Source organism: Petaurus breviceps, unplaced genomic scaffold (genome assembly GCF_028583685.1).
Source record: "Petaurus breviceps papuanus isolate PSGF00001 unplaced genomic scaffold, PetGlider_PUasm1.0 454, whole genome shotgun sequence".
In the NCBI taxonomy this organism is placed as follows: Eukaryota; Metazoa; Chordata; class Mammalia; order Diprotodontia; family Petauridae; genus Petaurus; species Petaurus breviceps.
This window is the reverse complement of record NW_027186342.1, coordinates 2,744,746-2,758,871: the sequence shown is the minus strand read 5'-3', so window position 1 is coordinate 2,758,871 and position 14,126 is coordinate 2,744,746. Positions and strand designations below refer to the sequence as shown.

The window sequence follows — 14,126 nt, the reverse complement described above, 5'->3', positions numbered from 1 at the left end:
ACAGGGAAGACACCGCGCAAACAGCTATGTGCACACAGGGAAGACACCGCGCAAACAGCTATGTGCACACAGGGAAGACACCGCGCAAACAGCTATGTGCAAACAAGCTACATAAGGGAAACGTCGGAGGTGACCAATGGAGGAAGACGTTGGCGTTCAGGAGGGTCGGGAAAGGCTTCCTGCATAGGATGGGACTTGAAGGAAGCCAGGAGTCAGAGATGAAGAGGAAGAGCGTTCCTGACACGGTAGATAGGCAATGAAAATTCTTATTTAACGAACTGCAAAACCAAAGGGCTGGTTTTAAAGTGGAAGAAAACTGGGAGGGGAAACTCTGAAGAGCTTTGAAAGCCAAACAGGTTTTATGATTGATCCTGGAGGTGGTAGGAGATACTGGAGGTTATTGAGTTGGAGAGGAGGAGGTGGTCTGATGGTGACATGATTAGACCTGAACTTTAGGACGATCACTTTTGCAGTTTGAATGAAGGATGAACTAGAGTGGGAAGAGACTTGGGGTAGAGAGAGCAATCAGAAGGCTATTGTAGTAGTCCAAGCATGAAGTGATGAGGTTGCTAAGGTCAAATCAATAGTATTTGGCAGCATATTGGGGGGGGGGAGGCGGAGAGGAGAGGAGAGAGAGAGAGAGGAGAGGAGAGATTTCTAAGAAGACTGGGTGACTGGGAGGGTGGTGGTACCCTCCACAGTAACAGGGAAGCTGGGAATTGAGGAAGGTAAGCCCCTCTCTAGTAAAGATACTGAGTTCAGTTTTGGATTTTGTTGAATTGAAGATGTCTAGGGACTGAGTTCAGAAGGAAATTGTGTCTATCAAGAGGTAAAGTTGAAGAGGGGTTGCATTTCAGGTGTAGAACAGCTAGTACAAAGGAACGGAGTGTCACATGAGGAACACCAAGATGGCCAGTTTGGCCCAACTGGAGTACATGGAAGGGAGTGATCTGTCATAAGATTGGAAAGATGAGGCCAGGTAGCCAAGAGCTTTAAGTACCAACAGATGAGGTTATATTTGATCCTGATGGTGATAGAGTTTATTGAATGGGGAGGGGGTGGGGTATAATGTTGATATGGTCAGGGGTACACTTCAGGAAAGTGACTACTGTCTTTGTGGAGGATGGATGGGATTAGGGAGAGACTAGGGTCAAAGAGGCCATTTAGGAGGTTGAAGTAATAATCCAGGCGAGAGGTGATGATGTCCTGACCTGGAGTGATAGCTGTGTAAGCAGACACAAGGGGACATAAAGGAAAGCTGTTAGGGAAGCAGAAATAGCAAGATCTTGCTTTGTAGCTTGGTCATTTGGTCTGGGATACTTTCAGTGCAGCTCAAGGGCAGGGAGGGAGGGGTATGGTCAAGGGGACCTCCACAGCTCCCTTTGAGCCACAGAATTTGATGCTTAGGGATAGAACAACAGGCCTAGAGTCAGGAAGACTTCTCTTCCAGAGTTCAAATCCAGTCTCAGACACTTACTAGTTGTGTGATCCTTGGCAAGTCACTTAATCCAGTTTGCCTCAGTTTCCTCATCTGTAAAATTGACCGGAGAAAGAAATGGCAAACCACTCCAATATCTTTGCCAAGAGGACCTCAAATGGGGTCCCAAAGAGTCATATATGAGTGAACAATAACAACTAGCTCTATTTCCTTCTTCTGCCTGGTCCCAGAATGCCTCCCCACCATCTCTGCAGAGACAGTGTTGTACAATGAAAGGAGGGAGGCCTTGCACTTGAAGTCAGGAGCCCTGGGCTTGGGTCCCTCTTTTGCTATTTACTGTCTGTGGAGGTAAGTCACTGAAATATTACCTCTCTGGGCTGCCGTTTCCTCATCTGTAAAATGGGGGCAGCAATACCTGAATTCCCTACCTCCCAGGGTCGTTAGGAAGAAAGTGCTTTGTAGAGTGTAAAACTGTATATGCATTTCAGCTAATGTTTTCCCTTTTAGATACACAGTAGACATCAGCGTGCTGCTGGGTCTGAGTCCATTTGTATTCTTTGACATGAGACCCTAATTACCACAGAAACTTGGGAGGGCATTTCCTCTATCTACACTGCACTTAACCCTTCTGCAACGGAGGGCAGTCTTTCCTGTGGAATGAATGACTGAAAAAGCACATTTAGATTGTGTCGAACACTGGGCTAAGCCCTGGTAATATAGATAGAAAAAGCAAACAGTTCCTGTTCACAAGGAGCTCACATTCTAACTTCGAAAGACAAACTACATAGGAGAGCTCAGCTTCTGAGGCAGATAGCAAAGATGCCCCCCAGAAGCAGCCTGCCACCGCTGGGATCTAAAAGGGTGATGCGAGGCTCCCTATGGCAGAGGGAGAGATGGAGGTTCATTGTATAGCCAGGAGGGGAAAAGAGAAAGAAAGATGGGGTGGGCTTCCCTGCTTCCAGCTCTGGAGTGGGGGGAGAGATTAGCTGGAGTGAATGGAGTAATATCCCTCTTTTGTATTTATGTATCAATTTTACTCCTAGATGCTTTCATATCTGTCGACTAGGTTTATCCTTACCACAGCCAGGCTATGACTTGCTTAAACATATAGAATCCAGACCACTTGACTCCCAGCTTCCAGCGCTTGACATCAAGCTTCATGGTGGAGTCATTAAAAATAATGGCCCTTATCCCTCTATACCCACCACTGTTACCTTCTTCCCCCATGTTTCCATTCTAGCCTTCTGGTGATTGAGAGAGAGTCCCAGTTGTGCTCAGGCATCATTAAAAATCATAGTCAGGGTGACCAATCCCATAATTCTGAAGCTGGGCAGGGGATAAGGGAGGCAGGTCCCCCGAGGATATCTGAGTGCCACCCCAACCCCTCCTCAGTGTGCAGTGGTCCATTTGGTGTAGGAGAGCCACCTGGCTAGATCAGTTAAACTTTCCCTCCGAAAGTAGCCAGGGGATGGGATTGTCTTATGTCTGGGCTGTGATTTCCTTCCCTCTTCTCTCCTCCCCCTCTTTCTCCTGCTGATCCCAGCTAGAGTCAGAGAACAAGGCAGCAGCTGAGTGAGATAGATCAGGCTGGGCCCTCTGTCAATCAGTCCTAAGCGTTAGCCTCCCCTGGGCACCAAAGAGAGCTGCAGAAGGAGGAAGAGGACTGCCCAGTCTTTGCCCTTGGGAAATTCTCGGACCATACACCCAATCCTCAGACAGAGACAGAGAAGTGAGCATCTGGAATACAATACAAACAATGTGTGTGTGCTGTGGGGACTCACAACTCAGAGAAGGACGGTCAGAATAGACCAAATCAGAAAAAAGGTTTGGAACAGAAGGAAATACTGAATAGGTTAAGGAAGGAAGAGGACAGAGCTGAGCAGAGAAGGGAATGGAAGATCTGGGCAAATCCAAAGCAATTTTTTGTTGAGCACAGACTTCATGCTAGGTACTGTGCTGAGATACAGAGATATAGAACATGGTCTCTGCCCTCAGAGAGCTTACTGTGGGCATGGAAAGATTATACTAGAGGCATGAAAAACGAATAGCTTACACAGGGCTTTATTCAAAACAACCCTGTGAATTGGGTCAGGAGTGTACTGCTGTCCCCATTTTACAGATGAGGAAATTGAGAATTGTCAGATTGGTGAAGTGACTTGTCCAAAGTCACACATCTGGTAGTGGCAGAGCTGTAATTTGAACCCAGATCACCCAGATTCTTAGGTCCAGCACGATTGATACTGTATATCATTGCCTCAAAGCAAGAAGCTAAGAGAAATTCTAAATGCCAAGAGATGGGGCCCAGAAGCAGGGGAGGTTACCAAGGGGTGGGATTGGACTCAGGTTCTCCTAGATCTGAGCTCTTTCCCATCATGGTTTCTAGGATGCATACATACATTTCCTAGAATTTAGAATGAAAGGATAGTCGGCCGAAAAGAGGATTTGGCTAGGGATGATGTGGGAAGATTCTACCTCCTCCAATTTCCATAGGAACTGCCAGAAAGAGATCTTTTCTATTGCAGGGTAACTTAGGATTTAACTTGAGAAAAGACTGGTAAGATGGAGAGGCCCTGGGAAGTTCTAGAGTCTTCTTATGGAACGTTGAAAAGAAAGGCAGCTGAAGTGGAGAGATCTTCTTGGCTAAGGATAATGGGGCAAAGTTAGGCTGTACTGGTTCTGTTCCCCTATCTAACTCACCCCCTTTAGGATGAGGAAGCAGAAGACTGCTGCCATCTGGGCTTTGCCCCTAGCTATGTTTCAGGAGTGATTTGGGGACCTCTCTCTCCCCCTCCCTCAGATGACATCAAGCCTCCTGTTGGGGCCTCCAAAAAATCTGCTACTCCTGAAAGCTTTCCCCCTTCCCTTCTAGACTGGCCCAGGACAAAAAGTGAGATAGAATTCAGAGTTGGACCAATGCTGTCCCTAGATACCATCAAGGCCCCAAAGCTAGGCTCTTCTTGGGTTTGAACATGGGAGGAGTAGTCAGGATGGCCCAGACTGGGGTGAGGAATCTGAGTGGGAGGGAGTGGAGGGGAAGGCATTTGTTATCAGGATGCTGAGGTTGTATGGGAAAAGAGTGTGTGTGTGTGTGTGTGTGTGTGTGTGTGTGTGTGCATGTAGGGATGGATGCATGGGGTGGGGCGTGTGAACATGTGTGTAGCTGTGGGGTCCCTCTACTCCCCTACCCCTTGCTGGCTCCTGTGGTTGCTCAGACACTCTTGCCTTCACTGCCGGTCGTTAGCCAAGCCCATTAACGATGGTTCCATTTCCCCTCTGTGATGTCCACTAATTGCCTCCGGGAGCCCTTCCTTCCGCCACTGCCTAGCCCTTCTAACCCCACCCCTGTCTTTTGATTTCTCTCCCACTCCCATCCAGGCTGGGTCTAGAAAAGAGTAGAGAGGAAGAAGGAAGACTTTTTTTTGTCTCTTTGCCCCACCTGGGGGCCATTCGCCCCCAATTCTTTTCAAAAAGATAAAGAAGACCCCCCAATAAGGGAAGAATGGTGATGTTGATTAGGAAAATTAGGTTCTTAGGTGGAAAAGGAGCGGAAAAGGGCATGGATGTTTACATTGCTGGGTTGTTTGAATTAAACCTGAGTTCTTAACCTTTTGTGTGTGTCTTGGACCCCTTTTGGCCATGATCTGGTGAAGCCTATGAAGCCTTTCTCAGAATTATGTTATCAAATGCATAAAAAAAGGCACATAGGATCACAAAGGAAACCAATTATATGATAGGCACTGATCTGACTGGATTGACATAAGTGAAATACAATTATGAAAATATTTTTTGAAAAGCAAAGTTCACAGGCCCCAGATTCAGAACCACATTGGTAGGTGCTGGAATGAGGATCTCAGGATAGCTGGGTTTCAGGCAGCTCCTGGGATGAGTGAATGGTCAGGGATCACTGAGGGGGGTGGGGAATACAGGTAGGGGGTGGGGGTGCAGGAGGTAAGGGGGGGGGGGGGCAGGAGGGGGGGGGGTGGGTAAGGGTAGGAGGCACAGTTTTTTTGATTGACCCCAGCTAGGTGATTATTAGATGGGTATGATGGCCAGAGTTTTGGGGACTAGGAGGAGGCTCAGAGTGATGATTTCTAGCTCACCATCCTTTACACCCTCCTCCCCACCCCAAATCCTGGCTGTCTCTGCCCGTCATTCCACCATTCTTTTGTTCAGCTGTATATCCTCAGTGCCTTCACGAAGGCTGAGGACCTTGAAACTCTTAGAGATTTGCATTCCTTGTGCCCTGTTGTAAAAGTTAGTGGGAGGTGTCTTGAGGCCCTAATCCTCAGTGGGAGCTGGGAGGAAGTGCCAGCTTAGGACCTAGGCACCCTATTCCCCAAATCTCCAGCTGTATGGACAGAAGTCTGAGATTGGAGGTTGAATTCTTGGTATGTGCATAAAATGAAAAGGAGCAAGTATACTGAAACCTAGGTGTTCTGTCTATCCTTGGCATTCTCATGAATCTGTTTCCTTCCCACAGGTGCCATTTAGACAGGTCTGTGTGGTCTGGCACTATCTGGGCACTGGGGAGATAACATGAGCCCTACCCAGGCACACCTAAAACATGGGGTCCCAGGACTGGAATGCCCCCAGCTGGAGGTGAGTGGTGCCTGCTTTGGGGCTTCTCTGCTCTTCGTGGGCAAGCTGGGACCTTCCCTGACCCTTCTCTGTCCACCACTGATGCCCTGATCACTTCTTGGCCCTTGGTAGTTGAAACCTCACATTTGGTGGGGTCCCAGTCAAGTTGCAGGAGCAGCTCCTAGGAGATTGTGACATGAAATACAGCTACTGAGTGTTCAGCTGGCATAGAGGTTGGTGGAGTGGCATCTAGTCTACAGGGTACACTGGCAGGCAAGGTGCCTGAGGAGCAGGTAGCTATAGCCTTTACCCCAAAGCCCACAACCCAACTGAAATGGGAGGCTGTGGCCAAGGAATGGCTGAAGGAGCCGGGCTGATTCAGCTTCTGTTTAACAGTTGAAGTAGGCATCCAAATTGTGCCCTTTGCTGGGAGTGGGGAGGAATGCAGTGCTATTTGGCTCATGTCTTATCCTGCTGGACTGGACATGTGTGTACCAAGGTGCTATTTGTATATATAATTTCCTGACAAGATCTTTCCTGGGGAACTGGAGAATGTTGACTTTCACACGCTGAACTCTTCTTTTTCCTTGCTGTTGTAGTCATAACATTAGACTCACCCCCTCTTTGGAGCCTCACTGCCCTGCCTCCCCTCTCCCTTTGAATTCTTTGGTGTGGTACCCAAACTTTACATGGAATTGCCAGGAAATAGACACTTTCCCAGGTGGCCTCCCTCTCCACCCTGTCTTGTCCTGTCTGGGGGCCTGGTCTGGCTGACAGCAATTTGAGCAAGTGATGTTGGCACCTTCAGAGGATAAGCTTACTGCTCTCAGGGAAAAGTCCCAACTGAAAGCTAAGCCTATCTATAGAGAACTGAATGCTCAAATCATCTCCTTTGGGTTTGGCCCTTTTCAGTATTTGGATTTGAAAGATGAGTATCATTGCAAAAAGAGAGATCAAAGCTAGAGTTGGGGTGTATTTCCTGATTCTTTAAGGTGGGAGATATTGAAATACACTCCCAATGGGGGAATGCATTTCTCCTTATTTCTGAAGATCATTTAGAGTAGGTAGTACCTTCTTATTCATACTTGTAGTTACAATAAAAAAAGCAACCCTTCCCAGGGGTGGGGGGGATGGACCTGATAACCTCTGGAAAAGCACAGCTAACCTGTGATCTGCCTGTTGGATGCATTGATCCCTAAGCCCCTTTAGCTGCATCCTTTCTCATTTGCCTCAGCTGAAGGATTTCAGCGTGCTTGAGGTATGGGAGGGAGGGTGTAAATAGCTCTCTGCTTAATCACCTTCCTGAAGCTGTAATGTCCCTGTTAAGTGCCTGTCCAGTTGTTTGTCTGGTACTCCGGGGCACTGTCGGAACGGGTGATGGATGGATTCCAGCCAAGTGTCTCCTGCTAACTTGATTCTCAGCTCTTCTGAGTAGCCAGTTGGGGTCCCCACCAGTGAGGGCTGGGAAAGCAAGCTGGGCCCTGGGCAGTTCTTATAGCTGCTATGAGGTGTGAGTGTGTGTGTGTGTGTGTGTGTGTGTTTGTGTTTGTGTGTGCACATGCACGCCAAAACAGACCAAGTCGGAGCTTCCATCCTCTGGTACTGACCTCCTTCAATTCTGAAAGGGTTATTGGCGCCTGCTGCACACAAGCTCCCCACCCCCACCCCCTGCTCCCATCTACACTTGGGTTTCCTATTCCCTCTTTGATCCTGTCTGCTGTCAGTTGTATGAATGAGAGATGTGAGCTCCTCCATGTTCTGAGCCCTATACAAAGTAGATACCAGAGAAGAAGAGAGTCCAGTCAATGGGTCATTATGTATTGAGTATTTGCTACATAGAATATGGTTCTGTCTATCATAGAAGATCCAGCGGTGAATAAGTCATGTCGCCCATCCTCAAGGAGCCCATCCCTGCTATATGAAAGGCCAAATGTACAATGGACCCAAGTAAAACAACCACCAACCCAGGAAATGGGAGATCAGGGTTCTAGGACCGCCAGCCCAGAAATTGGGAGATCAGGGATCTAGCCCATGCCTTGCTACCAACTAGCTATGTGACCTTGGGCAAGTCACTTGACCTTTCTAGGATTCAGCTTCCTCATTTACAAAGTAAATATTTGGGACTAAGGGTTACTCCCAGCCCCGCAGTTCTGAGTCTGTGTTCAGAGAGAGAGGAATCATATGGGAGGTTGTAGTTAGAGGGACCCAAGTTCTAGAGAAGTTACTTGTCTACTTTACACAGCTAATTAGCTGGCAGAGATAGTACCAGAACCTGTCTCCTCACTCCCAGGCTAGTGTTTTTCTCTCACCATACCACTCTATGTCTCCCAGTCTGTAAGTCACAATTTGTTAAGTAATGAACATATTAAAAAAAAAAGACCAGGTAGTAAGGGTCAGTAAATTGATTAGAATTTGAAGGGGTAGAGGGGGTCAAGGAAGGATGACAAGTACAATCTATGCTCCAAACACAGTAGGCTCCTTTAAGAGCTGAAAGGGACTTCAGAAGCATCTCATCCAATTCAGTCATTGTGAATTGAGAAACTGTGTGAACGCACAGGATTTCAGGGTCAAAAGGGACCCTGGTCCAACCCAAACCTGAAAAAGCATCCTCCCTACAACAGTCCCAACAAATGAGGTTATCCAGCCTTTAGAAGAAGAAGGAAGAGGAAAAGAAGGAGGAGGGGGAGGAGAAGAAGGAAGGGGGAGGAGGAGGAACCATTCCTCCAGGCAGCCAATTCCACTTTGGGATAGCCCTCATAGTTAAACAATTTTTCTTTACATCAAGTCTCATTTTTCTTTCTTTCTTTTTTTTGCAATCTTTACCCACTGCTCTCAGGACTACCTTTAGGAGTCATCATAATAGTTCCTAGGATCACAAATTTAGAGCTAGGAGGGACCTTACAGACAATCAGATCCAACCCAAAATAAAGTATTTTACAGATGGGGAAACTGAGGCCAAAAGAGATTGAATAACTTGCCCAAGTTCACACCAATGACAGACCAGGACCTTCGGCTCTCACCCTTTCTATCCCTAGCACCTAGCATGATAACTCTTATACATAGGCACTTGAATGCTTATTGAAATTCATTCATTCAAAGAGCATTTATGGACCACCTACTATGGTGCTAAGTGCTGGGCTATGAAGACTAAGGAGACAGCCCGTTCCCTAGCTTCCACTCTCTTGGGCCAAGAGATATCAAAGGATATTTAAGTAAATACAAAATAGATACTTGAGTAGTTTGGGGGTGGAGGAGGGTCCTAGCATCTGGGCAGGATACAGATAATGACAATAGCTAAAGATAAATCGATTTACATAGATGACCTTGTTTGATGAGCTCTATGTGGGTGCACTAAGCTTTGACAGAAATGAGGGCATGAGCCCCTTAAAAAGCTGCGGTGAAGTGCATTCCAGGCTTGGGGGCTCAGACGTGGCATACAGAGCTTGGGAAGTTCAGTAGACTAATTGGACTGGAGTGAATTCAGAAATTGGAGGCTGACGAAAATATCTTTCGTGTATCGGTGGTCAGAGAACTAAAAGTAGAAACAAGAGAGTAGAGGTCCTGAAGGGGACACAAGGGCAGGGTAATGTTGGGATTATCGTGTTAAGTTTGAGTTATTTAAAAAAAAAAACAACCAAAAAACCTCCCACAAACCCTACGGAACATTATCCAAGTTCATAGTTTCATATACAGTCCTTCTTATATTGAAATGTTTGTACTTGTTGATATATCTATTAAGCTCAGTTTAGACTCTTTCATTGGAATGTAAAGCGGGAGATGGGGAATAGTGGATGATTAAAGAATAGCCCCCTAGCTTTCCTCTCTCAGTAGAGTTGATGGCCTAGAAGTATAGATCTAGATGCACATCCTCAGATATGGCCAATGTCTTGGATTTTTTTTTTGGCTGGAGGCCTTGACTATACATAGTTCTTATAAGAGAAGATTTCTCCTTGGGGGGAAGTGGGTTGGTGGGTAATGATAGATTTTTAAAAGTAGCTAGGGATGTTAGGACCAGACCATGAAAGTCTTTGAATGCCAACAAAAACACTTTCTGGAAAAACAAACAGATAAACAGCTATCAGAGGGGTGGGTTGGAGATAGGCACACAACCATTTGAGAATTCATATAATGCCACCAGAACTAGCAGAGTATACCAAAGACATGGGAGGGGAGTGGGCAAGGAAGGGAGTGTTGGGTGAATAAAATGGTTAATGAGAAGTCCTATTGGGGGTGGGATGGCCTTCTTGCCTCCTTCCTGGATTTAGCATAAGGGCTTTACATCTGGGGGTTACAGATTCCAGGCTTTTCTCCCTTAAAGCAGTCCCTACCATCACTTCCTTGGGGGTATCCCATGTGGGTCCTAAGCTTGTTTATAAATCCAGACCCATGTTGGCCCCAAACATCAAGAGGCATATTAAGAGGTTTCTGATATTTCTGGTTCCCCCTCCTTAATGTCTTTAGACAGGACAGGGTAGAACCCCCAACCAGGCACAGATATGGGAGTTCCTGTTTTCTTCAGGACCCTGACATACTGAGGGTGGGGTCTCCTTCATGGAGGATGAGCCTTACAATGCCTAACATATTTGAGTTCTCCAGCCAAGGACAGCCCTTTGCTTCATGCTTTGGAGAGAAGGCTTCTTAACACGGTGAGCTCATTCTAGTCCAGCATGGCAGGAAATCTGACCTGGTGTTCTAGGCCTCTCCTTCACCATAGGAAGCCACCTCTTAATTCTCCATCTTTGGGTCATCTACCAGTAGAGTAGAATCCCTCCTTCCCCTACAAGCATGTTCAAGGGCTATCTTAGCTCAAGTGCATTGGGCCCATTATGATAAGCCCCCGAACCAAACAGAATGAAGAATGTGAAGGTGCAATAAAAATAACCCTCTAGGTTGAATTCTAAAGTCAAATGGAAGTGAGTTCTGGATGATCAATGCCACCCTCCATTAATGTGAATGTTGATTCTCCCTCCACTCCCAAGGGGTTGTTACCTTTGAACAGTGGCAGTGATTTACAGCTTGGGTCGAAGGGTTAATGGCAATGGGACACCCCTCCCTCTCCCTGAGAGGTGAGGCTGAGGTAGTGGGGTACAGTAGCCACAGCTGTGGACTTTTGAGTCAGAGGAGCTATCTTCGAGTCTTGGTGTTGCTGGGTTATACTAGGTGTGTGACCTTGGGTAAGTTATTTCATTTCTACAGATCTCTTAGGGAGTTGGGGCTGGATGACATGTGTCTCTTGGGTTCCTTTTAGAACTAGTCATCCAAGTCATCATGATTCTATCTAAGGACGGATGGCTTCTGAGGTCCTTTCTCAGTTCATAGGGAAGCTCCTTCCTTATTTTTTCCCTTGGGGAAGCAGGTTGGTTTTCAGGGAAGACAGGGTATAGCCCTGCATTTCCTGTTCTAGTCCCTTTTCTTGGCTGCTTCCTGCCTGAGTCCTCCCCCTTTCCCAAACTGTGACAGTGCCTTTCAAAGGATATTTGTTGTTCTTCTTACCGAACTCTAAGCAGGCAGGTGGAGATCTGAGAGAGGGAAAAAGCAGTAGAGAGGAAGCTGTCCAGAGTGGAGAAGGCTGGCAAAATCTAGCCCAGAAGGTGGCTGGGGAAATCACTGAACCCCAGAATCCTATCTCTTGGTCTTAAGGCTCTCCCTTTCCTAGGACAAAAGAGGTGTCTAGCCTCTAGAGAAGGGAGGTGACTGACTTCTGGAAGACAGGAGGTGGCTTAGGCATGCCTTTACTATATTGAATAGTGTCCTTTTAACTTCTGGGGCTTTGAAAGGGAGACTGTGGTCAGGGTGGGATCAGACTGGGGGTGTCCAATGTTAGATCAGAAATACTTTTGACAGTTTGGAAACCTAGCCTGAGACACAGCTGGAGCTGAGAAGGCTGAAGGTAGGGAATGGGGTGATGGCAATGGTAGTGACTGAATAACGATCTTTGTCTCTAAGGGTACTTTTTAAAGAGGATGGAAACCAGCTGTTTTCTATCCCCACCTGAGGCCCTGAAAAGCTCCATCTGCAGTAGGAGAGGCTGAGATTAGATGGGGGTTAGAAAACATGGGGATAGGTGGCTTAAGGGGAAATTGCTTAATTAGGGGGCATCTCTTTGAGACTTAGACACTTTCCTGACCCTGTCAATCTCGGCTGGGTGAAGGGCAACTGTATCCAGAGAGAATCAGGTCTGATTTGGAGAAAAACAATTTCTCCTTTCCCTTATTTCCCCTCCTGTCCCTTCTTTCCCTCATTCCCAGAGACTGTCATGTTTTGTAGGGGGTTTTTGGATGGGATCATTCCCCTCCATCCTTCCATGTGTTTCCATTCCCATCTCAAGGATCCTCAGTTTCTGACATCAGTCCCCTGTCTCCACGTCAGCCTTGGCAGCTGGGGTGGCAGGGAGCCCAGAACAGCCCCATTCCTCACCCCAGAGCCTCTGCCAACTCTCCTAGCAATTTCCATTTTCATTAATTGAAGCAGCTTGATCCTGATCATTTGAGTCCAGCAATTTCCTTTCACCTGCTTGGGGGGTGTCTGGGGGGGAAAAGATTCCTCTAGAGGTCATTCTGTCTGCCTTATATGCAACAGGATAGCCCCTCTCCTTCAACATACAGAAAGGACCCTGCTGCTCTCAGGGAGGTACTCTTACTTTTCCAGAGAGACCTTGCAATAGAAGTCCTAGTCATGTGCCTTTAAGAAGTCCTTTCTGTCTGTCTTCAGTCCTTCCAGCTATAGTTTTGTGGCCCATTTCTCATTTTCCAGTTTTCAGTTCATGGGTCTAGAGCTGGAAGGGCCCTCTGAGACCCCTACTTTACTCCTTACTGTACAGCTACTCAAGGAGATTAAGTGGCTTGCCCAGGTCACCATAACCAAAATTTATACGGGTTTTAAAATTTCAGTCTCTTTGCATACATTTTCTCGGCTAAGCCTCACAACAGCCATAAGTTGAGAAAATTCAGGGTCAGACAGGTGAAGTGACCTGCCCAGGGTCACGCAGCTAGAGAAGTGTCAGAGACAGGAATCTGAACTCACTTCTTCCTGATTCTCAAGTCCATTCTTTCTACTCTTTCTTGATGTCTCACCAGGGAGAGCTAGGTCATTAGCTTCAGTGAAATGAAATCTTCATGGAAGGTGGAGATGATGGCTAGGAGGCCATCTTTCCTCAGCCCTTTTTTTTTTCTACCTTTGGAGCCCAGATTCTTGAAGGGTGAGACTAGGAGAGCATCTCAGGCGATTTTATAAATTCCCTGACTCTTAAGGAAGTGAGGTGTTGGGGGTAAGGGGACAACAAAGAAACGATAGTCCAGAGAAGGGGTGGAATGGATTTCATCCATTGGCACAGCTTTGGGGGCAGTTGGTCATTCTACAGTGAGGTCCCTTGGTTTGTGGAAGCTAGACTTTGTGTGAGTGTGATAGTGTCTCTGTGCAGGCATGCATGCATTCATTCGGGCCTTCGTTCATATTTTGCCTTTTGCTTTCCCCTGGGCATCTTTTCATCAGGTCCAAGTTTGATCCCTGGATTTTTTTTTGCCCCGAGTTGATATTTGCCGCATAGGAAGATGTGCACTTGGAGGCATTGTGTGTGTGTGTGTGTGTGTGTGTCCATATCCACCGCAGGCCTGATTCAAGCCCTGTGCTTCCATTGTCTTGGGGGAGCACAGCCCTTCTCAGTGGCCCTGTGCTGTGTGTCCCCTCGCAGGAGGGTCACCTGCTCGGTCCCGAGCCAGGTTCAGATCGGGAGAGAAGGCGGGGGGAGGCTGGGGAAGCTTGCAATTTTTGAGTAGGAAGAACAGATTTTCGGAGGTAAGCAGCTCGGGCGGCGGGGCCGCCGCTCTGGCCCCCAGCTCCTCCGCAACCCAATTAAATAACATTTAAATGCATAACCAGCCCGCGCCGCGATGAGAGTGGAAATTGGGCGCGGGCGGCGGGGCGGGCTGGCGGGCGGCGTTTTGCGGAGCTCAGCGATTCTGGCGGCAATTTCCCCGCTCGCTTGCTCGCTGGTGAGGCTTTTATGGGCCCGCTCCCAGCCCTGGGCTGGGCTGGGCTCGGCTTGCCTTCTTCCGCCGCCTCTTCTCCTCCCCCTCTTTGCTGCCTGCTCTGCCATTCCGGCGTCCTTGTC

General features: G+C 47.5%; 1 long non-coding RNA gene across 1 annotated transcript in view; it reads left to right on the top strand.

The window, feature by feature from the left end:
• Positions 1 to 14,126, top strand: part of LOC138171667 (uncharacterized) — a 132,963-nt gene that overhangs the window by 1,526 nt on the left and 117,311 nt on the right. The window contains exon 2 of the long non-coding RNA XR_011170934.1: positions 5,919 to 6,037. This is a non-coding gene — a long non-coding RNA (uncharacterized lncRNA). The remainder of the gene's footprint in view (positions 1 to 5,918; positions 6,038 to 14,126) is intronic.